Source organism: Camellia sinensis, chromosome 14 (assembly GCF_055761805.1).
Source record: "Camellia sinensis isolate YWXY chromosome 14, ASM5576180v1, whole genome shotgun sequence".
Taxonomy (NCBI): Eukaryota; Viridiplantae; Streptophyta; class Magnoliopsida; order Ericales; family Theaceae; genus Camellia; species Camellia sinensis.
The window spans coordinates 59,657,037-59,681,601 of NC_138974.1; the positions used below are offsets into that span (position 1 = coordinate 59,657,037).

The following is a 24,565-nucleotide window of genomic DNA, read 5'->3' on the forward strand; positions in this document are numbered from 1 at the left end:
CGTTGGAACCACTACTGTTACTGATTGATGGCCATCATTTACTGCTCGGTCTTTTAAGACCTACTATTTACTGTACTGTTATGCTAATGGATGTACCACATATGACTGCACTGACTGAATGACTGAAACACTGATTTAATGAACCATTTTCATTACTGTAAGGACATTCATTCTTAACCCCTTTACGCATTGTGTTATTCACTGGGCTTTAGCTCACTGTTCATATATATATGTAGGTGTCCAGGCACCAGACCGCAGCTAGGAGCGCCGGGGTAAACTCCAGTTTTGTCAAGCCAACCGCTGTGCCTCACTACGAGGTTCCGAGCCTGTCGAGTTATGGCTTAGGGGTGTTTTAGTTCCCCCTTCCGTCTCTGTAACCGTTTTGTTTACTGTACTGTACTGTACTGTACTGTACTATACTGTTTAATAGGGATTAGGTCCCTGACCGAATGATTGTATATATGTACATACTGTTTTGTCTGACCGTATATATTTGAATGAAAAGTCTTTTTGCATACAGACTGTCACAGCTCATTGGACATTGTTTATTTACTGTATTGGCTTCCGCCAGCCCCTGTACTCTATATTATTGTATTACTGTTAAGTAGGCCTTCGGTAATCTCGGATTACTGGCCGGTTACGGTGCTAAACCCATAGGGGCGGGTTTGGGTCGTAACGCTAACTCATTCCTTATCAACTCTATCTTAACAGCGTATGAATACGCATGCCGAACGCCCTGCAAGGATTGAAACAGATTATGAAAAATTTGGCTAAGTGTTAAAAAATTATAAAATAGTAAAAAAAGAGGCTTACCAAGACTGAGTGCTGCATCATCAGGCCGAAGTTCTCATACTCATGGAGGTCGGCCATTTGATTCAAATCTTCTGGTAGGAGCACAGCCGTTGACAAGGCGGCGCCGACCTCCACATCCTAGATCGCCACTACAACAAGTTGGGTCTTGAATGACGAATTTTTTTTTGTCTCCAAAGAGCTAATTTCATCACTATAGATATTTGTGAGGAAATATTTTCCTCACCGGTTTCGTCACTGAATGTTTGTCACTAAAAACCACCGTGACAAAAAATAATTTTGTCACCAATGATATTACTTTAGTGACGAAATTTCTTGTCACCAATAAAACAACATTTTGTCACCAAAAATCCTTATTTTCGTCACTAAATAATTATTCCGTACCATATTTATAACTTTATTTTACGAATAAATTTGTCACACATGTTGATCATTGATGAGGAAATAATTTCGTCGCCATAAGAAGTAAAGATAACGACATTTTTCGTCTCCAAAAGCCATACATGGGTGACAATATATTTCGTGGCAAAAATATATATACGTGACAAAATTTTTGGTCACCAAACAACAAAATCAACCAAATATTTCATATATAAGCTGCAATAAAGTTTGTCGCAAAAAATATTTATTAACGAAAAATAATCACTTTGTCATAATAATTGGTACAAATAACAAAAAAATTTGTCACTGAACGTGTTCCATATTTTATATTTTAATTTAAATTATTATTTCACAAATATTTCTGCTCATATCTCAATAACCTTTTAAATGTACTAAGAAATCCACTAGCTATTATACACCATTCCACAAAAAAATTCACTAAACAATTTATATTATAAATGAAAATATATCCGTCAAACAAATTTAATAATAATCCATCAAGTATAACAATAATAAAAAAAAAAAACCATCATAGCAAATTCCAAAATGAACTAATGTTGAGTCCAAAAAAATAAAATAAAAAAACACTCGATTTTGATTTGCAACTAAAACTAAGTATCAGTTCAGGAAAAAAAAAATCAACAGTTGATCTTCATTTGCAAATATGCTTCAAAACGTTATCAAAAACCAATCTGCAAAGAAAATAAACAAGGAAAGCATTAATATATTATCAATTACATCTAAACTCATATATAAATAATTTTATTTTATAAACCAATTTAGTAGAAATGCATATAACAATTCAAAACTTTAAAGAGTTGAGGTGATCCTTGATGATAAAGTAACAGGAATAACATAAGATGCCAAAAGATTGCAAGAATATCATATATCACTATCACTAATTGCAGAATATATATAATAGCTCCAAAATATAATGTAGCATTGAGGTACATTTGATTCACAACAATGGGCCGATGACATCTTCAATGAGGTAAATTTGATCAGTGGAATTCAACATAAGAACCTTGTAAGACAACACAAGAACCTTGGAAGACTTTTGGGTTGTACCATTGAAGCCCCTCAATGCCTTCTTGTTTATGAATTTGTACCCAACAAAAGCCTTGATCAAATCCTCTTTGGTAAGGAATCATTGTGATTTTTTAGTTTTTATTTATAAACATGCTCATGATTTTTTGGCTCTTTGGTTTTTTTTTTTTTTTAATTTTGGCTGCTTTTGGCTAAAGATAAAATACTGAATTGTTTAAATTCTTGGCTTATTTTCATCTTTTTGCAATAAAATCCACATTTTTACATTTCTTCAGATATTTAGAACACCCCATGTATCATTAGATTTGTGTAATTGAACTCAATTGTGTAACTTGCATTGCTACACAAATTAAAGGATTACTGAATTCATTCAAAATTGTAGTTACAGATGTATTCATATAACCATAGTACATAACAAACCATGTAAACATGCTTTCCTTTTGCCATTCATCTACTTATATGTTTTAAGAGTTTCCAAAAAACTCTAAACTATTACTGCTTTTACCATTACCTTGTCTATATGAGATTAATCCTACTCCCTTATGGAGTTTCACATGACTATGACCTGAAACTTGGAACTTTATTTATTTATTTATTTTGGCTATATTATAACTGACAAAAGCATATAAAGCAAAACCTAAGATATCCTTGCACATTCTTTTAATTGTTTCTTTAAGTGGCGACACTCTTTTATTCCATGCAGATAAGAACAAGACTCAAATTATAAGCTGCAAAAAGCGGCTTGACATCATATTGGGAATAGCAGACGGGCTTGCATATCTCCATGAAGGTTCTCAAGTGAAATTATCCACAAAGACATTAAAAGCTGGGTTATAGAGACATCAAAAGCTGGGTTATAAAGACATCAAAAGCTAGCAAATAATAGCTCTATCCATGTCACTACAAATTGTGTACACAATGACTCTAGCTTAAAAATCAAAAGTTCCTTTCTACATGGCAAGGTCCTATTGTAGACACCCCATTTTTTACCGACCTTAAGACTCAGAAGGCACCAGTTGAGCGCTCGGTGATGTTGCATATTGTGCTCGTTCTGAGGTTGCGGAGTCTCGGCTGCGAGCCTTGCCTCTAGACTTCGGAGCTCTTTTGTGCTTTGTCTCGGTTTGCGAACCAGCTCCTGTTTTCTCTGTTTTCTCTTCCCGAAGGAAGGGAGAGGTCTCGTAGACCATCTCTCAGTGGCCGTAGGCTACGTTTCGTGGTCGTAGGCCATTTTTCCCGTTTGGAGCCCAGTTTTCGGTTTTCAGAGCCGTCAGCCGTGTGCCTCGGTTCGGGACCGCTTAACTACCTCCGTTTGCTCTGATTTTTGGCACACACCTTGCTTCCTCCCTTTTGAGGGACACTGTGGCCGGGAGACCACCTTCGTGGTCATACGCCACTTCCGGTGCCTAACAACCTGTTTTCAGGGGCCCAGACCGCGCGTTTTGGCCCCCGAACCCTCGTTTTGCATCGGTTAGGGTTCATTTTTGGCAGGGACCTTATTTTCATTGTTAGGAAGATGGTAGGATGGTGGGAGGCCATCTTTTCTCCTGAAAAACTAGTTTTCTCATTTTCTCTCTCCAAAAGCCGATTTTTCTGACAGAAAGCTAGTTTTTCTCACTTTTGAGCCACAATTTCTGGCTTTTCATACCACCATTGTGTTGTGCTCATCTGGGAGGCTATCAATATGCGTAGGCCGACCATTATTTCTTCTTGACCCTTTTGAACCCCTCTAAAAAGCTGGTTTTTCTCTCTCTTGGGTCACTTTTTCTAGTTTTTCACCACAGAGCTGTGTTCTACTCTTCTGGGAGGCCACCTTTCTGGGTAGGCCGACCAGCAATTTTGCTTGACCCTTTTGACCCCTGGTCGGCCGACCAGGAGGAGTGGCCGGCCGGCCACCTTAGCTGGTCGGCCAGCTTTCTGCTTTTTGCTCTTCTCAAGTGTGTTCCAACTATGCCAGCTGTTTTGCACTTGACCCACTGTCCGAGGGTTTTGTCCCTGTTTTGGTCCTTAAAAGGGGATTTTGACCCCTTTGCTTGGTTGGTAGGAGGAGTTTGACCCTTTTGACCCTTTTGGTCTAGTTTCCTCAAGAAGCTTGACCCCTTTGGTCTAGTTTCCTCAAGAAGCTTGACCCCTTTGGTCAAGCTTCTTTTAGAAGCTTTGAACCTCTCTCTTGGCTTCTCCAAGAAGCCTTACTTCTCTCCCTCTATATAACCAACCCTCCATCTCATTTTGCAAAGGTTAGACATTTGGTTAAGGCATACACACTCCATCCTCCATAGCCTTCTTCTCCAAGCTCCAAACCCTAATATTCTTGGCCATTTTACACTACACCTCTAAGCCTAACACCTTCACCATCCATTCCAGTACCTTGGAACTCATTTTTAGAGGTTCAAAGCTCACTTTCTTGGTCCAGGGTTGGCTGCATTGCTGTGCTACAAGGGTAAGTCCTCATTTCCCCCATTTTTGCATTATTTTGGTCTATACCTTAGCTCCATTTGCAAGCATTTTTGAGCCTTGGTGTAAACTGAAAATAGTCTTATTTCAAGCTCCTCTTCATGTTTATTTAAGAGTACTTTTCTGTTTGAGGTCTCCTACCCCCTTGTATGCTTTATCTCTCTTTTAGGGCTTATTTTGCATGATATATTAGCCTTATTTGTGAGCTTTTTTGGACCTCAACCTAAACTGAAGAAAGTCTTGTATTGACCTCCTCTTTAAGTTTGATTGAGGTCACTTTTCTGTTTGGAGTCATCTTCTTCCTTGCATGCTTCATTTCCCCATGCTTTGAGCCATGCATGTGAGCATTTGCGTTGGCCTTGTTTTGGCCTCTCAGCCACTGAAATATAGTGGATTTGCAGTGGCCTTGATATGTCTTTGAGCCCCAAAATCATAGAGAGGTGACCCTCTCACCCCTCATTCTCTTTACTAGCATTGTTGGCCTTCCAAAGGGACCCTATTTTGCATGCATTGAAGTCATGTTTCAGGCCTCATTCTGAGGGTTTTAAGGTCTTCCTAAGCTCTTTCAAGAGCCCATTTTGCCATATTTTATGTCTTTGATGCATGTGTAGAGCAATCCTATTCAAGGCCTTTCAAAGTGGCTTTCATTTGCATGTTTCTTAGACCAATTTTAGGGCCTATTTGGCGAGTTTTAGGGATTTCATAACTCATTTTCAGAGGTGGTTTTTCCATGTTACATGTCTATCTTGTATGTGCTTAATAACCCCTTGTATGGCCCTCTAAAGGAACTCATCACTTTTGCATGCATTGGTTTCATTTCAATGGTTATTTGGGCATATTTTGACATGTTTTATTCACAGTTTTTGGCTGGTTTGATGAGTTCTCATACGCTTCATATACATGCCATGTAAACCATGCTTGCTAGCCGAATTTGCATTCTATTTTTGTCCATCATGTTAGCACTTTTTGGCCACGCTTTAAACTAGAAATGTGCATGTTTTGGGACTGCCTTGGCTCTATCTTTGTACTTCATGGCCAAATAATGCTTGCTTCGCATAGTTATAATTCAGTGCATGTGCCTAGCTTTGAGTTTCGGGGCTTATTTCATGCATCGGGTGCCATATTTCCATGTTTCAGGACCGTTTAGCATCATGTTTCAGTGCTAGAAATTACATGTTTGTATGTCATCTTTCATCCCTTGCCATGCTTTGGTAGAGTGGCATTTTATGCCTTAGGTTCGGTCCTTGGAATTCGTGCATGTGTGCATGCATTTCGATTCTCTCATTTTCATACCATGGTCACTGATGTGAGTGTGGCTGAGGTCCACTCGTGTTGGTGTAAGTCCATCATGCATTGTGTATGCCATTTCAGTCCTTAGCATTGCGTGTGCTAGGTTGTATGTTAGAGCATTGTGTATGCCATGTTACATCGAGCATTGTGTATGCCATTTCATAGCATTGCATATGCTAGGTTGTATGTTAGTCACATTGTGTATGCCATCTCATTTGCATCGTGTTTGGGATAGGAGTTAGCCCAAGCATGGGAAACGAAGGACGTTTCGTACTCCGAGTGACGGAACGTGTCTCAATTCCCTGTCGCCGACACTCCGGATTACCCATGATGGAGTTTAGGTCTTGTTGTGTTTTTATGTGCATTCATTTCATATTGAGTCATGCAATTCGACTCCTTGGCCATCATGCATCGATATGCGTGATTGGTGGCACGAGGATCGAGGACTACACTCTTTAAAGAGTAGTCATGCATACATATGTGAAAATACTTCGCCATGCCCCTTTGTTGCTCTCTGTTTCAGTAAATCAGAAATCAGCGGCCTTCTAGAGCGTTGCACAATGTTCCAAGAACAATTGCAAACAAAGGCAAACTGGGGCATCGTAATGGATTTTTGCGCAAGGCAACTCAAGCATGCATCATTCATCATTTGGATCAGAGCTAAGGCGGTCCATGGATTTGCGTCTAATTTACCTGTTTTCCTAGATTAATTTGTTAATTAATTAGGATTTTGTATTTATTCATACTGTACTATTTATTCAGACTGTATATTATTTATTCGGACCCTCCGAGCGAGGGCACAACTATAATAAGTGTCCGTGCATGTGATGTATGTCTTCCAACCTCACGTCTTTCTCTCTTTTATTTACCAGCTTATGATGGTTAGATTAGGGCATGTTTCAATTAGCATACAGTATGATAGCATGTTTGCATTCATTCATTTGTCTTGCATACACCGGGCTCGGCGCATCATACTAACTGCATTTGTATTTCAATTCCGAGTTGAATACTTGTTAGTTGTAGCATTTCACATGCCATCTTTAGAATAGCCGAGTCTATCTTAGTTGCATTTTGCATGTGTTACATTAGGCATTTCTGTATAGTTAGGATCATGCATGGATTTCTAACATAGCTTTTGTTTTGGCTTGGAGTACTCAGTAAGTGTTTATGCTTTAGCATCCTTGCATGTGTGTGAGTGACTGCTATGATAGCATGCTTACCATGAGGCTATATGCTTATTTAATATACCTGCCTGAATGCCTGTGGGTGAAGGTTGGATTACTTGAATTGGGATAATTCATTGAAATCCGCATTTTAACCTACTTGCGAGTAGCAAACTTCAAACATTTCCAAACAAACGAATATGCAATGTTTTGTTCCAATTCAGGCGATCCAGTCTATACTTGTTTTGCTATGCGCATCACATAGTAATTCTAGCTAATTATCAGAATAAGAACGCATGTGTTTTTAAAAACGATATATCATGGTTAGTAGAGGCCGATCTTTGATCGGGCAAGCGGGGGTGCTCACGAAGTGACCTTCCCCAATCGTACCCAAATTCCCGAGCAGAGGCAACTTTGGTGATGACGGACACGTGGCCTTAGGCAACGAGTCAAGGTTTCCTAAATTCCCTCAAAATAAATATTTAGGTGGTGACTCTGTATCTGGCAAAGCAATCCATGTTTGGCACTTCTTTCTAAAAAATCTGTTTTCCAAAACGATTTGTCGGATTTGGACTCTTTGATGAGTCATCGGTCTTGCATTGCACTCTGCGAGATTAGATACTGGACCGTGACACAAATTGAGTCCGAACTGTAGCGAGGCCCGAAGGCGCGTCTACAGTTTCTGGCGACTCTGCTGGGGACTTAGAGAACTTGACTTGAACTCATGATATCTGGTTTTGACTACACTTATGTGTTTCTTTGCATTGCATTTGCATTGGTGCGCCTAGGACACCGTGTTTGCCATCTGCTATTCCTGAGCGGTTTGCCAGAGGCTGCGTGCCATAAGGCTTACCGGTTACGGGCTCTGCCAGTATGGGAACACAAACCCCGATTTTACCGGGGCACCCTTTTTAACCATTCGACCTAGTGCATATTCGGAATCCATAGTGACCATTCCAAACTAGGACAGGTTGCTTACCCGTTTATAGGTTGTTTGAAACCGTTGCGTACGTAGTGAAACCCTAGCTCCTGACAAAATAGAACAGGGAAACCTTACCCCAACATAGGGGTGTTTTGGCTCTCACTTGTTTGTTATGTGCTTTTAGAGTGCGTCTCTATACGAATGCATGTATCAGTTTGCAAGATTGGGCATCAGGCCTGCGAGCGCCAGTTCAGTATTTTGGGCATCAGGCCTGCGGGCACCAGTTCAGTATTTTGGGTATCAGGCCTGTGGGCACCATTTCAGTATTTTCGGAATCAATTATCTGCGGGTATCAGATTCAGCTTCAGGGATAGTGATTTGGGATAATGATCAGTCTTTGAGAACAGTGTATCAATTGCGTGTTAATTATACCCGACTGTGTGTTGTGTTTATTTACGCCGTTATGCTGTCCGTTTGTCTGCTCGTTTATTTCCTTATTATTGCTTTATTTATCTTTTTGCTAGGTAGTTTTGCACAATTACTTCAGACCAAGCAGATATTCCCATGCACTTTGGACAAGAGGTCGCCGACTCAATCGATCTGAGGATCTGGTCGACGGACAACCAGTGTATCATTCCCTACCCCCGGTTATCAGACGAAGGTCGAGAAGACGCAGTGTATCCGAGCAGAGGTTTCTAGAGCAGTGGATTACCCCATCAGTGGACAGTCGGATTGAGATCCCAATTGTTGCTATAGAGATAGACCTGCCAGTAGTTCAGACAGATCAAGGTAGTATGGCGGGACCGACAGGAGTTGAGGAAATGATGCGTCAGATACAGGACACCATGAGAGCCATGCAGCAGGATGTTGTTCGTCGAGATGAATTTGCCAAACAACAGGCCGAGATCATGGCCCAGCAGACAGAGTTAATTACCAGATTGCAACAACAAACCGGGGCATCTGCTTCACACCTAGTTCCTCCCCCACCAGGAGTCCCGGCACCTAGGGAGGCACCAAATGTCCAGGCAGATACGGACATACCAACGAGGCCAGCTCCGCCCCCAATTCTGCCCCAGCTATCTAAAGCACCTACGCCTATCAATCAACCGGACTCTCCCTTCGAGTTCGAGGTAGACCATACAGCACTGAAATTGAGCAAGCTCGAGAAGTTGTTCAAGAAATCCCAAGGGGTAAAGGCTATCCTGGATATCGAGGATGGATATACCGACGTGGCTGTAACGCTGCCGGATAGGTTTAAAATGCTGCAAATTGATCATTTCGACGGATCTGGGGACCCCATGGTGCATCTCCGGCTATTCTCAGATATACTACGGCCAATGGGCCTCACCAAACCGCAAAAGCTTTCACTATTCGGCCGGACCCTGTCGCGTGTGGCCGCTATCTAGTATGCGAAGTTAGAGGATGATGTCAAGCGGAGTTGGGATGAAATGGCCGAGGCCTTTGTCGCACAATACTCTTACAATACCCAAATCGAGGTTACGACCCGAGATCTCGAAACAACAAGGCAGGAGCCTAAGGAGAGCTTCTCGGATTTCGTAACTCGGTGGAAGGCGAAGGCTTCAATGATGACCCTGAGGCCTACCGACAAAGACCAAATCAGGATGATTGTGCGCAATCTCCAGCCAAAACTGATGCAAGAAATGATTGTGCTCCCCTTCCCCACTTTTTCAGATCTACATGAAATGGGGGTAATCGAAGATGCAATGAAACAGGGTCTGATTGACCAAGATAGAGAGCAGCCCAAAAGAACCTTTAACTGCAACAACAATGCAGGCCCAAGTGGCGCTGCAACTGCAAGAGCTTCGGAGGTGAGCATGGTCACCACCATTCCCCCTCCCCTTCTAAGACCCATGGCAGCCACACCTTTCTCCGGTGCATCCGGAAGCAATACATAGACCACCAAATACCAACCTAGAGGCCAAAGAACCTTCATCCCATTGTATATGCCCCTGTTCAAGGCTCTATGGGTATTAATCAAGAAAGGGCATCTAAAACCCCTGGAGCCGAGGCCATTACCAAACCCACTCCCCCCCTCTCACAACCCGGCCAAATACTGCCCATATCACTAACAACATGGTCATGACACTGATCAATGTTTCCGACTGCATCATGAGATTCAAGATCTCATTGACAAACAGGTGATCCTGCCTCCAGAAAAACCTAACGTCACAACTAACCCGCTCCCTACACACAACCAAGCTCTACCTCCCAAAAGAGTCAACTTTATCCAGACTGGGGTCGTGCCTTACGATCCTAGCATCTATATCACTCTTTCCCACCTACCTAAGTCGGAGGTGCTCCTTCTTGACTGCACTGACTTTTTGTACATGTTGGACATCTCCAGAACCCAACCCGAGCCAATGGTGGTGACTGGCAAAGACAAAACAGAGGAGATTTCAGAGGAGGATGGAATTGTTCAATCAAGGTTTGAGTAGTCTGGGAGCGTCGCTGGGGAAGCCTACGATCCGAGTGATTACATTCTGCCAGCAGGCCAGTTTGAGCCTAATATTGAATTGCCAGAGAGGGCAGAGCTGTGTGTGATCCAAGGGGATGGATTTGAGTAGGGGACAGATGGTTTGACGGTTGTGGAAGAGGACTTGGCCAACCTCCAGTTTTTCGATGACCAAGATCCAGGAGACGCGGCAGTCAACTGGTTTGATTATGAGGAATCGGCAGAGGCTACTGGGTGGCTTGATGACCTACCAAACGTCATCGAAGAATCTCAGTTGGAACAGGGCCCGGCAGGGATGAGAATATCAATTGTGGCCGGAAGGGCCGGAAATCAGAATGAATCGCCGGAGAGCGAGGGGTGCTAAGAATTCCGCTCAAGACTTGGGCATTGTGAATGCGAGAATTGTTGAACAGCCAACTGTACTGAAGCAGTTGGAACAAGAAAGGTTTGAGGATGCCGAGAGAATTAGGAAAGCTAAGGGCCCTGAGGAAACTAAGAGTGTTGTGTGCACGAAGATAGAGAATACTGCGAGCATGTGGGCTGAAGGTACTGCGAGTACAATCATACCGGAGCCGGACAGGTGTCTGTCAGCTGCCGACGGAATGTGGTGGGAGGACGATGATTTATGTTTTGCCTATACGGATGAGGATTGGGGGAGCAATCAGCCAGACGATACCTGGTATATTGATGAAGTCGATCATATGACCAGGAGCGGGCGGTATTTCAAGCCCCCGCACCTAGACCAGCTAAAGGTGTCTGGGAAGGATAAGGAAGCTGAGAGACAGAAAGAGAAGCAAATCGAAGAAGAGGCTGTACTGAGGCAGTTAAAGAAGATACAAGCAGACATCTCCATCTGGGGACTGCTTATGGCATCACGAGTACACAGACAGGCTGTCTTATCGGCCATGGACAAGGCCAAGCTCTCTATAGACACCATGCCCGAACAGCTGGTGGGCTTAGTTTTTCCGGGAGGAGCTACCCCGATGTTGACTTTCTCTGACAAAGAGCTACCACCTGAGGGTGCGAACCATAACAAGCCCCTCTACATCTCCGTGAAGTGCAGAAACAAATGGATACCCATGGTGCTTATCGATACAAGGTCTGCCATCAATGTGTGTCCAGCAAGGACTGCCTATGCAATCGGTTTGAAGACCGCGGACTTTGTGCCAACAGCCCAGGTGATTCGGGCATACGACAACACAAGCAGAGAAGTCATGGGGACAGTGAAAATTCAGACCAAGGTTGGGCCGGGACAGCATGAGGTAGACTTCCACGTCTTAAAGGTTCCTGCCACTTTCAATCTACTCTTGGGGCGGCCATGGCTGCATCAAGTGAAGGCAGTTTCTTCTACCTTGCATCAAATGGTGAAATACCCCCATGGGAAGGGAATAGCCATTGTTTTTGGAAATTCATCGATCCATCCACCGCCGGAAGTATCTACACCAGTTTTGGAAATTGAGCACGGTATGGAGGATGTGTTCTTATCCGGTTTTACCCTAGCCGAGGCCTGGGTCGTGCAGAACACCTTAGCTGTTAATGAGGGGGTGTATGTCAGTGCTCAATCAGTATACCTCATGAACAAGCTTCAACACATCCCCGAGATGGGATTGGGAAAGAGCGGCCGGAAGAGCATCGTAGTATTGGCCGAGGTGCCACACAACCCACATACCTTTGGCTTGGGTTATCTGCCCACCAAAGAGGATTGGATAAGGAAGGGTAAGGAGATGGCTGGGAGAGCCAAAGCGAAGAAGGCAGGAAAGCCTTTTGACTTAATGCACCGGCCCATTCAGGGTACCCTAAATAGACGCTTCGTCTGGGAGGGGGAAGACTTTCCGTTTTGTGGCTTCCCAGAGCCGTGGCTGAATGCGGAGAGGAAGCGCGTGCCGGGGTTTGAGATCTTCTTTGATCTGCAGTTATCCGGGGATGACGTTGCCGAAGAGCAGACAGACCCATTGGCTGAGGCTGAGCAGAGTAAGAAAGTGCAGTCTGAGGACGCTGAAAATGAAATGAGGGTAGCGCTGGCGTGTCTACTTTCAGATCCTCCGATCGAACAGAAGTGCTTGAGGGATAACTTCTCGGTATGCATGATCGGGAATGGAACGGCTGCGGGCCTACCAGCAACTATTTTGGATGCATCTATCGCACCCTCTCTCATTTGGCAGTATGAAGAGGGATTTTTGTCTAACAGCACCGGGTCAGGTAGTGAGCCGGAATCTGATTCCACCGAATCTTGTGAGTCGGAATCAGGTTCCAGCTCGACTGAGTCTGAGTCTGGTAATCCTGGGGATGATAACCCGGATGCCACAGTCTTGTCCAGGTCGTCTTTTTCTTTCTCTTTTGAGTCTGTTGTAACCGAAGAATCGGACGATTTGGATGTGCTTAATGAGAATCAAGTAGCTGTGGTTTCTGAGTACTTTTCTGTGCCCTTGATTTATTGCATTAATTCAGACTTTCAAAATTTTGATGAAAACGACGAGGAAGAAATTCCTCCTGTTTTGCAACGCTTAATTGAACAAGAGCAGGAAAGATTTGTTAAACCTTTAGTGGATGAAATCACTACTGTGAACATCGGTACTAAGGAGGACCCGCGGCTAGTCCAAATCGAGTCCACGTTGTCTTCGGAGGAATGCGAGCGCTTAGTCGTTTTATTAAAAGATTTCAAAGATGTTTTCGCGTGGTCCTACGAAGACATACCTGGAATCGATCCTGAGATTGTACAGCACCGGATCCCTCTTGACCCCGAGGCCCGACCCGTTAAACAAAAACTCAGAAGGATCCGCCCGGACTGGGCCCTCAAGATTAAGGAAAAAGTCACCAAGAAAATTGACGCAGGTTTCCTGCTGGTATCCGAATACCCAACTTCGTTGGCTAACATCGTTCCAGTGCCAAAGAAGGATGGCAGGATCCGAGTATGTGTGGATTTCAGGGATTTGAACAGAGCTAGTCCGAAGGACGACTTTCCCTTGTCGCACATTGATGAGTTAGTGGACTTCACAGCAGGGCATGCTTTGCTTTCGTTTATGGATGGCTTCTCAGGCTACAATCAGATAGTGATGGCACCAAAAGACCGAGAAAAGACTGCCTTCACTACCCCGTAGGGGACATACTGCTACAGAGTGATGCCTTTTGGGTTGAAGAATGCTGGAGCTACATATCAACGGGCCGCGACCACAATATTGCATGACATGATCCACAAAGAAGTTAAGGTGTGTGTGGACGACATGATTGTCAAGTCCAAAGAAAGAGAGGGCCACTACACCGCCTTGCAAAAGTTCTTTCAAAGGATCAGAGAATTCCGGTTGCGGTTGAATCCTCAGAAGTGTACGTTTAGTGTTACAGCAGGGAAAATGCTGGGGTTTCTCATTACACAGAGAGGTATCGAAGTCGACCGTTCCAAAATCAAGGCCATCTTAGAAATGCCACCACCAAGGACTGAAAAGGAGGTGCGAGGCTTTCTAGATAAAATGCAATTCATAAGACGGTTTATCTCAAAATTAACCTTGACTTGTGAACCACTTTTTGGTCTCTTGAAGAAAGGAAAGAAATTCCAGTGGGACGGCTGATGCCAAGCTGCTTTTGAACAGATCAAGGAATATTTACAGAACCCACCCGTGTTGTCACCGCCAGAGCCGGGGAGACCGTTGATATTGTATCTTTCAGTAACTGAGACTACAATGGGCTGCATGCTCGCGCAGGAATCAGAGGACAAAGTGGAGAGGGCCATCTACTATCTGAGCAAGAAGATGCTAGAGTATGAGACTCGCTACACATCATTGAAAAAGGCTTGCTTAGCTTTGGTATGGGCTACCAGGAAGCTGTGGCACTACCTATTAGCTCACTCCGTAATGTTGGTTTCACGACTCGATCCCATCAAATATCTTTTCGAGAAACCAGCACTTACGGGTAGGCTAGTTCGTTGGTTGTTGTTGCTTTCCGAATTCGATCTGAAATATGTGACACGCAAGTCAGTCAAGGAAAGAGCAGTAGCAAAATTCTTAGCCGATCATCCAGTGGAAGGAGGTGAAGCAGTTGAGTATTTATCCCCAGATGAGGCCATTTTGCATATCGACGACGAGTTTTGGACGCTGTATTTTGACGAAGCGGCAAACCAGTACGGGTATGGGATAGGGGTGTTACTAATAGCACCCGACAATTCCCGTATCCCTCTAGCCTTCAAACTTTGATTCAAAGTCTCGAACAACGAAGCAGAATATAAGGCATGCATTGCCGGTCTAGAAGCAGCCCTGGAACTAGGGGGACGGTTGGACGTCATCGGGGACTTGAACCTTGTTGTGTGTCAAGCAAAAGGAGACTGGAAAGTCAAAGAAGAAAAAATGATGATGTATCACCAGACCTTGGACTTGTTGATTCCTCGGTTTGAGAAGCTGAACTTTGCTCATCTACTAAGAGAGAACAATAGGTTCGCAGATTCTTTAGCAACTCTATCTTCCATGATAGACATCCTGTTCGGAGTCCGGATGTGTCCAGTCATTATTGACCAGAAATTTGTGCCAGCCTACGAGTCGATTGCTGCTATAGATGAGGTTCAGGACGAAAACCCCTGGTATTACGATATTTGGAATTTCTTGGAGAAGGAAGCATATCCGCCAGGGGTAAATGCCAAGGATAAAAGGGCAACCAGAAGAATGGCCGTTCAGTTCATCATCTGCGGAGGTAAATTATATAAGAGAGGTCATCTAGGAATGCATAAACTGTGCGTTGAAGCCGAAGAATCGAAGCGCCTGATGGAGGCCATCCATGGAAGGGAATGCGGTTTGCATATGAACGGAGTAATGCTGGCGCGGAAGATCTTCAGACAGGGTTACTACTGGTCCACCATGGAGGAAGATTGTATCGGCTTTGTTCGGCGATGCCATAAGTGTCAAATTCATGCAAATCGCATGAACATCTCGCCGTCAAAGCTATACAATATGACTTCGCCATGGCCATTTTCAGTTTGGGGAATCGACGTGATCGGGGCTGTTACTCCAAAAGGGTCGAATGGGCATGGGTTCATCCTGGTCGCGATAGATTATTTCACGAAGTGGGTTGAGGCCCAGTCTTATGCGGTATTGAAGGAGTCGCACGTTGCAAAGTTCATCAGGAACAACATCATCTGCCGCTACGGGGTCCCGAACGAGGTCATTTCAGATAATGGTTCCCACTTCAAGAAGGAAGTGATCGACTTGTTGGAAAAATACAACGTGGCTTTTCATAAGTCGTCCACATATCGGCCGCAAACCAATGGAGCGGTCGAGGCCGCCAACAAGAATATCAAACACATATTACAGAAGATGGTGGAAACCTACCGGGATTGGCCAGACAAGCTGCCGTTTGCTCTGTGGGGGTACCGGACTTCAATTAGAACTTCTACTGGGGTGACTCCGTATTCATTAGTTTATGGGATGGAGGCCGTTCTACCTATTGAAATTGAGGTTCCGTCTTTACGAGTGCAGGCTGAGTGTCAGATAGCCGAAGCAGATTGGCAGTAGAGCAGATTTGAAGAACTCATGCTTTTTGATGAGCGCAGACTAAAAGCACTGTACCATGTTCAAGGCTATCAGCACAGAATTTCCAGGGCTTTTAACAAGAAAGTTAAGTCCAGGAATCTAAAAGAAGGAGATTTGGTGCTCAAGGACAACCGAGCTCCCATCCATGACCCTAGGGGCAAGTTCAGACCTAATTGGACTGGTCCCTACATCATCAAAGCTATCTGGTCAGGTGGAGCTGTGGTTCTAATGGATCTAGATGGCCTAGAGTTCTCCCAACCGATCAACATGGACAAGTTGAAGAAATATTACCCCTGAGAGGCTCGCTAGGCCGAAAACTCGAAAGGGCGACCTAGGCAAAAGTTAGAGCATTGAAAAATTAGAAAATATAAAAACTGAGCTCGCAAGGTTGAAAACCCGCAAAGGGCGGCCTTGGAAAAAGTTAGAGCGTAAAAGGAGAGTGAAAATACTCGAGTGAACCTAAGCCTGAACTACGTAAGGCTTAATTCCCATCTTTGGGATACGTAGGCAACTTCATCCTGAAGTTCAGCCATAAACTTTTTCCCGATCAACTTTGTCCATTTGATCATCTCGGCCATCTTTATCTATTCAGCATTCAAGAGTTCGGTTATGATCTCCGGTGCAGTGCTCTTCAGACTAGGGGCAACTTTTCGTTGCTGCGCAGTGCTGCAGTATTATTCAGACTAGGGGCAACTTTCCAGTTGCTGGGATCCGGGGTTGTGCATCTCAGTGACAGATCTCAGGCGTGTCCAGTTCTGATCCATATCGAAAATGGTTTTGAAAAGTTTTAATAAAAGTTGACTTTGTTCAAATTAATCTTTTTACAACTTAGACCATTTTTGGACCAAAGCGAAAAATTTTCAGTACCCACAACCTTCAATTTCATTGATTTCAATACAGAGTTCTCCTGCTCTTGCACACAAATTGAAGTTGCTTTTTATTACATTCATAAAGAAAACTTGAAAGTACTAATAAAGCAATAAATCCGGGGCATAGTCAAGTCAGGTGTTCCTGCGCCCCCTTCCAGAGCTGATCAAAGCCGTAGATGCCAAGCTGGGCCCAATCTGTGCCTCTTCATTGAGCCAATCCAAGCACTCGTCAGACAAAGTGCAACTGAAAGTGGGAGCGGGGGCCAAGAGTTCTCTAGTCCTCCATGCTGTGGCATACCGGGCAAGCTGTGCGCCTCGAACCGGGAATATGGCAGGATACTCCATCCCCTCTGGCGGGTAAGTCTGATCATGACCGAACTGGCGCTGGAACCGGAACAGAAAGTAGAACAAACAGTGAGTCAGACCAATCAACTGGATCCCGGTCTGCCGGGACATGCTATAGCTCATTGCCGGGAGATTGAGCCAAGAACAGTGCCAAGCAATGCGATCCGCAGACAAATTGCACATCCAGTCGAACCACCATCCCTCATCGAGGGCATCGACTAGTCGTTGTCGGAAGAAGTAGCTGTGAGCTGAGTAGGCTGGGCAAGAGTCCACAACCTACAATTTATCCATCAACCATACCTGGGGAGGGATGAAAAATGAGAGAATAAAGAATAGATAGACGTACAATGAGAGAAAAGTGAGAAAAGGGTTTTGTGAGAAAAATCGAGCCTGAGGGTCGAGTAATGTGAGCAATATATATGTGAGAAAGGGTGGGAAACATTACCTGCAGCAGTAGTGGACTCCCCGCGAATCTGGTCGTCTCTCGGCGATAGAAAGCATCCAAGCCCATCAGCGTCTCGGCCAATGTCATGACAATGTAGCTCTTTCCTTCCTTCAAGCCTTGAGCAACTTCAATCAAACGAATACTAGATCCGCTAAAGCCCGGGACAAGCAAAAAGTGAGATAACATGCACAAGCAAAGGGCATGTTGCCGAAAACCTTGCCAATGATGGTCGCTGCGGTCACCGACATCAGAAAAGCGATGAATCAAGCCAAGGATATCCAGTTCCCCGTTGCAGATCAGAGACCGAGCATCATGCATACTGAGCCCACACATCTGTCCTAAAGCTTGGGCGTGCCCGAAGCGAAACTGGGATAAAATCTCTTCATGGCGTTCAGATTCCATCAAAACTTGAAAATCTTCGAAGGTCGGACACATCTCTTACCCGTCGAAGCTAAAGACTTGTGTTACCGGGTTCCAAAACCTCGCCGCAGCATGGATGGAAGGAAGGTGCAGCGAAGTACGACTCAGCGTGAATAGTGCATTCAAGCCGAAGCCCCGGAAGTTCAACTTTTCCGAACCGTCTAAAGTAGCAATCCAAGGTGCGAGATTTTCGACGAGAAACGCCTCCATTTTGGTGCAAAACTGAGGTGAAATGAATGAGCCACGGAGCTAGGACTTTTAAAGAGGATAAGGCACTATTCGGGGGACACGTGTCGAAAAATTGATGGTTGCTGAGCTAGGTGGTCGGCCGACCACCTTTTCTGGTAGGCCGACCACCCCCTTGGTCTCCAAATGAAAAAGCTAGTCGGCCAGCTCCCAAAGGTGGTCGGCCATGGAGGAAAACACCCCTTTGGTCTTTTCCTAGCTTCTAGAAGTAAGTTCCTAGCATTTCCATGCATTGGGGGTGTTGAAGGTGCGAGTTTTCTTCTGTTTCGGATGCGTTCCGTCACCCAGATCGTCCAAAATGCTTTTGTTTATCAAAGTTGTTAAGTTTTGCTTATCGAGTTGTTGTTTTGCTTATCGAGTTGTTGTTTTGTTTGTCGAGTTGTCAAGTTTATCGAGTTGTTAACTTTTGTCGAGCTGTCGAGTTTTGTATATTGAGTTGTTACTCTTTATTTAATCAACATTGTTGTGTCTTGTTTATCGAGTTGTAAACTTGCTAAGATTTTGTTGTTTCTTAGTAAGTTAAGTTGTTTAGTTTGTTATGTCGGTTCACTACCTGACTTGGCAAATTTTCGATGCTCAATTTTCATTCAAATCTCATTTTGTGTAAAATGATGCGATGCGATGCAAGAACATAAAATGCAACACTCTTTGAACAAAAACTGTTTCATTCCGACATGCTTCCTTTGTTACAACATTTTACAACAAGGGTACAAGTTTTACAGAAAATAAAACTGCCTAATAATGTACAATGTGCTACAACTACTAGTAAAAAGGTAAATAAAGCAGGGAACAGCTGCATCAATGCTCTCAAGCACAAGAGTAAGAGGCCCTCTTCGTCCTCATCTGCGGAACAGCCTTAGCACCATCATCGCCATCTGAGTCAGAGCTGTCATCCTCGGGATCCTCCTCGGCCTCATCTCCAGAACCGGAACCACCCTCTCTGTCAGCAGATGTCTCTGACTGGGGATGCGCAGGCTCCTCCTCCTTGCTGGACTCCTCCTCTATGATAAGTGCTCTGCGCCCACCTCGTCTGCGAGACGACTCCCCTCTCCCAGCTCCTCGAGAAGGCCTAGATGGCCCAGCTCCTCGGGAAGGCCCAGATGGCCCGGCCTGTGGCCCGGTATGTAACGGAGGCATCTGAAAAGAAAGAGTGCAATACATCAGCCAAAGTATGTATATCAGATGCAGATGTAAGAAAACTACATGAAGTGGGTGCATGCAGATACAGTACATGAATGTGGTGTGTGTCAGGTGTGCTCTATACATACAGTCAATCAATACAGTAAGATGTTCAAGTTCAATATGTCATCAGAAGTATGATAAATGCGAAAAAATTAAAGAGTACCTGGAAACCGAGGATGGATAGTTGCGCCTCTCTCCGCAAGACCATGCCCTCGAGCGAGGCCACTAATCCGAGCATCCCATCCATGTACTCTCTGGGTGGCTGCAAATACAAGCTCAGATCATCAATGACTGAATGAATGCCTAAGTATCTGAGTGACAAATGAAAAGTAATGGAGCCTACCGATGGTGAGTCAGGGTCACTGACATATCGATGATCAGGCATAGGAGGCTCTATCGGAATCGGGTAGGAGCTCTCGTATCGCCAACCCGTCAATTCGGTCGGAATGTCTGGCCATCCTGCATGATGATAAGTCAGGGGAATCGAAGGAACCAGTCCAGCCCCACCTCTAGATGTACCAGCCCTACTGGTCGAAGGAATGTCTCTAGCTCGGGTGCGACTTGAGGATGGCATGCCAGTAGACCTCCTCGTGGGGGTACGGACACCTACCAATTGAGGCATCAAATATGTATGACGGTAGGTCGCGTACTCTCCGTCCTCCAAGTGTAGCAATACATCGGTGCCCAACCTGGCGTCAGTAACACCCTGGGGAGTGAGCCTATCGGCGGACTGCATGTCAACTGGAGGTGCTGCGGGGACATTCTGCTCAGGGTAACCCATAGTCTGGCGAAGGAAGCGTTCCCCCAGGAACCAGGCCCTACCAACCGGACCCTCAAACAAGATCCTATACCGAGAGGTGGCCCATCCTCCGGCAAGCTGAAATTGGAGGTCCCCACCCAAAGGCACCCAAGGCTGCCATGCAATCTGCAAATAACCAATGCATAAGCCGATTAGAAATCGTAGATGTGCAAAATAAATCAAAGGTGAAAACATGGAGAACTGAGAGTTCTGAATTACCTCTGTCGACTGCACCGTGTCGAAATACTGCTGTAGGTAGGGAAGAGTCTCCCGAGGTCTCGGCCGGTACTGGCCCTCAAACACGAGCGAGTAGGGGATCACGAGGGGCACCTCCACCTTGAGCTCTGGGGCTAGCACTGGGAAATACGCAAAAACCCATAACTGTGGAAAACAAGGCAAAAGCAATCTGAATACAGAATGCTGAGTGCAGAATCCGAATATAGAATGCTGAGTGCAGAATCCGAATATAGAATGCTGAGTGCAGAATCTGAATACAGAATACTGAGTGCAGAATCCGAATACAGAATGCTGAATGCAGAATGTGAGTACAGAATGTAAAGTGTGTTGTGCGTGCAATGTACAGATAATGAAAAGCATAAATGTAAGTCGAGAGGGCAGAAGGTACCTCCCAGGCTCTCCAGTAGCCGTCAACTATGTTCCCCCGTCCGCGGGAGGTCGCACTCATGTAGCAATAGAGGGTGGCCAAGCTGGCGCCACCCCAGTCATACTGGCCAACCTGCGAGAGGTCTACCAGGGCACTCAGCAAATATAGCCTAACGGTGTTCCCCCTATTGGCGAACAGAGTGGTTCCGAAGAGGAACATCAAAAACCCTCGGGCGTACTGTGCAATCTCCTCAGGAGTCTCGGGCTCAGTATGCCTGAACTGTGTAGAAAACCAGGTGTATTGGACCCGGCCCGAAGATCGGTCGACCGGTGGGCGAGCTCCCAACAGATAAACCCAGGCAGCCTCCCACTCACCCATGTCCTCATCGTAGAGGATCAGCCAGCCTCCCATGTCGAGGCCCGTCAGAATCGCAAAATCAAACGGGGTCATAGTCATGTCCCCGGTAGTAGAGAAATGGAAAGAGTTGGTGGTGTCCCACCATCTCTCTATAAGCGCACCCATCAACGTCCTACTGGCAGGATAGCGGGATATCCCTGTACAGAAAGGTCCAAACCCCGCCTGGTCAACCCACTCGCGGACAGCCTCCAGGAGCTCTGCGTACCACTCCCTCGCGACAATGGAGCCATACCCTCACATGATACGAGAAGACACCTGCATTCATAATGAACACATGTATTCAGTTTTAGAATGAAATGAATAAGCTGCATGCAAATGACATATATAAGCTGTGTGCAAACCAAATCAGATCCAATGCTGTAAGCTGCGTACAATCAAAGTTTGAGCCGTGTGTTCAACATCAAGTATTTGGGCTGTGTGTTCAGATTTTGAGATCAGTGGGCTGTGTGTTCACCTCAAAGTTTGAGCCGTATGTTCAACATCAAGTATTTGGGCTGTGTGTTCAGATTTCAAGATCAGTGGGCTGTGTGTTCACTTCAAAGTTTGAGCCGTGTGTTCAACATCAAGTATTTGGGCTGTGTGTTCAGATTTCAAGATCAGTGGGCTGTGTGTTCACCTCAAAGTTTGAGCCGTGTGTTCAACATCAAGTATTTGGGCTGTGTGTTCAGATTTCAAGATCAGTGGGCTGTGTGTTCACCTCAAAGTTTGAGCTGTGTGTTCAACATCAAGTATTTGGACTGTGTGTTCAGATTTCGAGATCAGTGGGCTGTGTGTTCACCTCAAAGTTTGAGCCGTGTGTTTAACATCAAGTATTTGGGCTGTGTGTTCAGATTTCGAGATCAGTGGGCTGTGTGTTCACCTCAAAGTTTGAACCGTGTGTTCAACATCAAGTATTTGGGCTGTGTGTTCAGATTTCAAGATCAGTGGGTTGTGTGTTCACCTCAAAGTTTGAACCGTGTGTTCAACATCAAGTACTTGGGCTATGTGTTCAGATTTCAAAAGCATTGGGCTGCGTGTTCTACTCTCAACAAGTGTGTGCTGTGCATTCACAATCAATTTATGGGTTGTGTGTTCAGAAATTCAAGTGATTAAGCTGTGTGTTCAAAATGCAAACAGAATGCTGTGTCATAGGCTAAAGTGTTCAGAACATGCTATGTGCTAGAATGAGCAGATAAGCATGGCAAAAGCGGGGAATGCACGGAAAATGCAGACTACGTTACACATGGCAGAAAGTGTAAAAGTGAAGTACATACCTCCTGTGCCTGATGGGATAGGTGAGACTCCGGCTCCCGCAATAAAAGATCCACCGGTGCTCAATCAACAAAATCAGTAAAATGATAGGAAACTGCTTGAGGGAGGACATGTGTCTGAGGGTCGTACCTCTCAGGAATAAATGGTCGAACCCTCGGAGGCAGAGCCATAATATTTGGATCATCTCCGGCGCCTGGAGGACCTCCACCCTGAGGAAAGTGACCGGCCATTTCGAGATATCTGCAAAAAGAAGCAAAAATGAGCAAAATGAACCAAAATTGGAAAAAGTCAACAAAAGTCAACTCTCGGGAAATAAAAAAGTCAACAAAAGTCAACTCCCGAGAAAATCTTCCAAATGTTGAGACAAACTTACCTCAAGTGGTGAAAATGAGAAAAGAAGCTCCGAAATCAAAAATTAATCTGTTCAAAGTGAAGAGAACTGAAAGTTTTCGCGAAACAACTTGGCGTAGGGCGTTGGAAAACGCGTATAAAGGACAGATCTGAGAAAGAAAATGCTCTAGGAAGGGAGAGGGACTGATTTCGGACCTGATGTTATGAGCAAAAAGTGTTTGGCTTTGTGTATTTAAAGAAATGAGAGCAAAAAGACCAAACTGCCCCGGATTTGGACTAGGTGGTCGGCCGACCACCTTTTCTGGTAGGCCGACCACCTCTTTCCCTGAAACCTGGTCGGTGGCCTCCCCCTGGGACCAAACCTGGTCGGTGGTGTTACCAAGGTGGTCTCCAAGGTCTCTGCGAATTTTGGTGATGATTGGAGTCCCCGAGACCCGAGAAAGTACAAGAAAAGTGCACTTTTCGTCGCGAAATCCCTCTGCGGGAACTTCAACTCCAACTTTCGATGCGTGCTTCATCGTCACTCATCAAGAGCAAAATGTATCCTTTTTGAGCACGTTGTGACCCTTTCGGGAGGTAAACCGGAGGTCGCGATTGAGTCGCACTCGTCGAAACTTGCATTTCTTTGCTCGTTGTTTCACGTCAAACATGCATTCGAATTTGCACTTATCCTGCATTGTTATGCACGTCATTTGCATTCTCATGCATACCACTTGCATTGTTGTGCACGTTTCAAGGGTATTGTCATACCCTCATGCTTAGCTTGCATTGACACGAGCGTGTCTCTCGCATTGCAATGCACTCTCCCATCAGCACCCTGTTTGTCTACGTTCGATATAGCATTGAACATGTGTTGCTAACTATGTTGTGCTTGTTGAGTTTCTCTCTTTTGCAGGCACAATATTGTATGTACGGTTCATTTGAGGCTGGTGCGACTAGACGAGCCGCACAGGTATTGTATCTTCTCCATGTGAGACGTGACGAGAATTGAATAATTCTCCGCATTCTTAACTGCATGAAATATAGTTGTTGCTTTGCAATCTTGCTTAAAACTGTTGTGTGTGCACTTCATTACAGCTTGCTGCTTTGCATGATCATGATTTACATCAGGCTTTGTGCATATCATTTTGCATCTCGCCCCCTGCCTGCGGGCACACCTTTGTTATCCTGCCTGTTTGTCTAAGTCTTCGGCTTTGTCAAAAATAGGTCGTCTTTGGGCTTTGACATTCACTCCCGTCACGTATGACTTCCGAGTTCTGTCAAAAGGGGGCAACTGTAGACACCCCATTTTTGACCGACCTTAAGACTCAGACGTCACCAGTTGAGCGCTCGGTGATGTTGCATATTGTGCTCGTTCTGAGGTTGCGGAGTCTCGACTGCGAGCCTTGCCTCCAGACTTCAGAGCTCTTTTGTGCTTTGCCTCGGTTTGTGAACCAGGTCACGTTTTCTCTATTTTCTCTTCCCGAAGAGAGGGAGAGGTATCGTAGACCATCTCTCAGTCGCCGTAGGCTACGTTTCGTGGTCGTAGGCCATTTTTCCCGTTTGGAGCCCAGTTTTTGGTTTTCAGAGCCGTCGGCTGTGTGCCTCGG

The 24,565-nt window shown here is 45.0% G+C and overlaps 1 pseudogene across 1 annotated transcript in view; it reads right to left on the reverse strand.

Annotated features, from left to right (window-relative positions):
* Positions 1-830: 830 nt before the first annotated feature.
* LOC114316665 (U-box domain-containing protein 44-like) overlaps positions 831-24,565 on the reverse strand; it is a 31,809-nt pseudogene continuing 8,074 nt past the window's right edge. Inside the window, exon 4 of the transcript XR_014350644.1 lies at positions 831-1,883. The product of XR_014350644.1 is annotated as a U-box domain-containing protein 44-like (transcript). The remainder of the gene's footprint in view (positions 1,884-24,565) is intronic.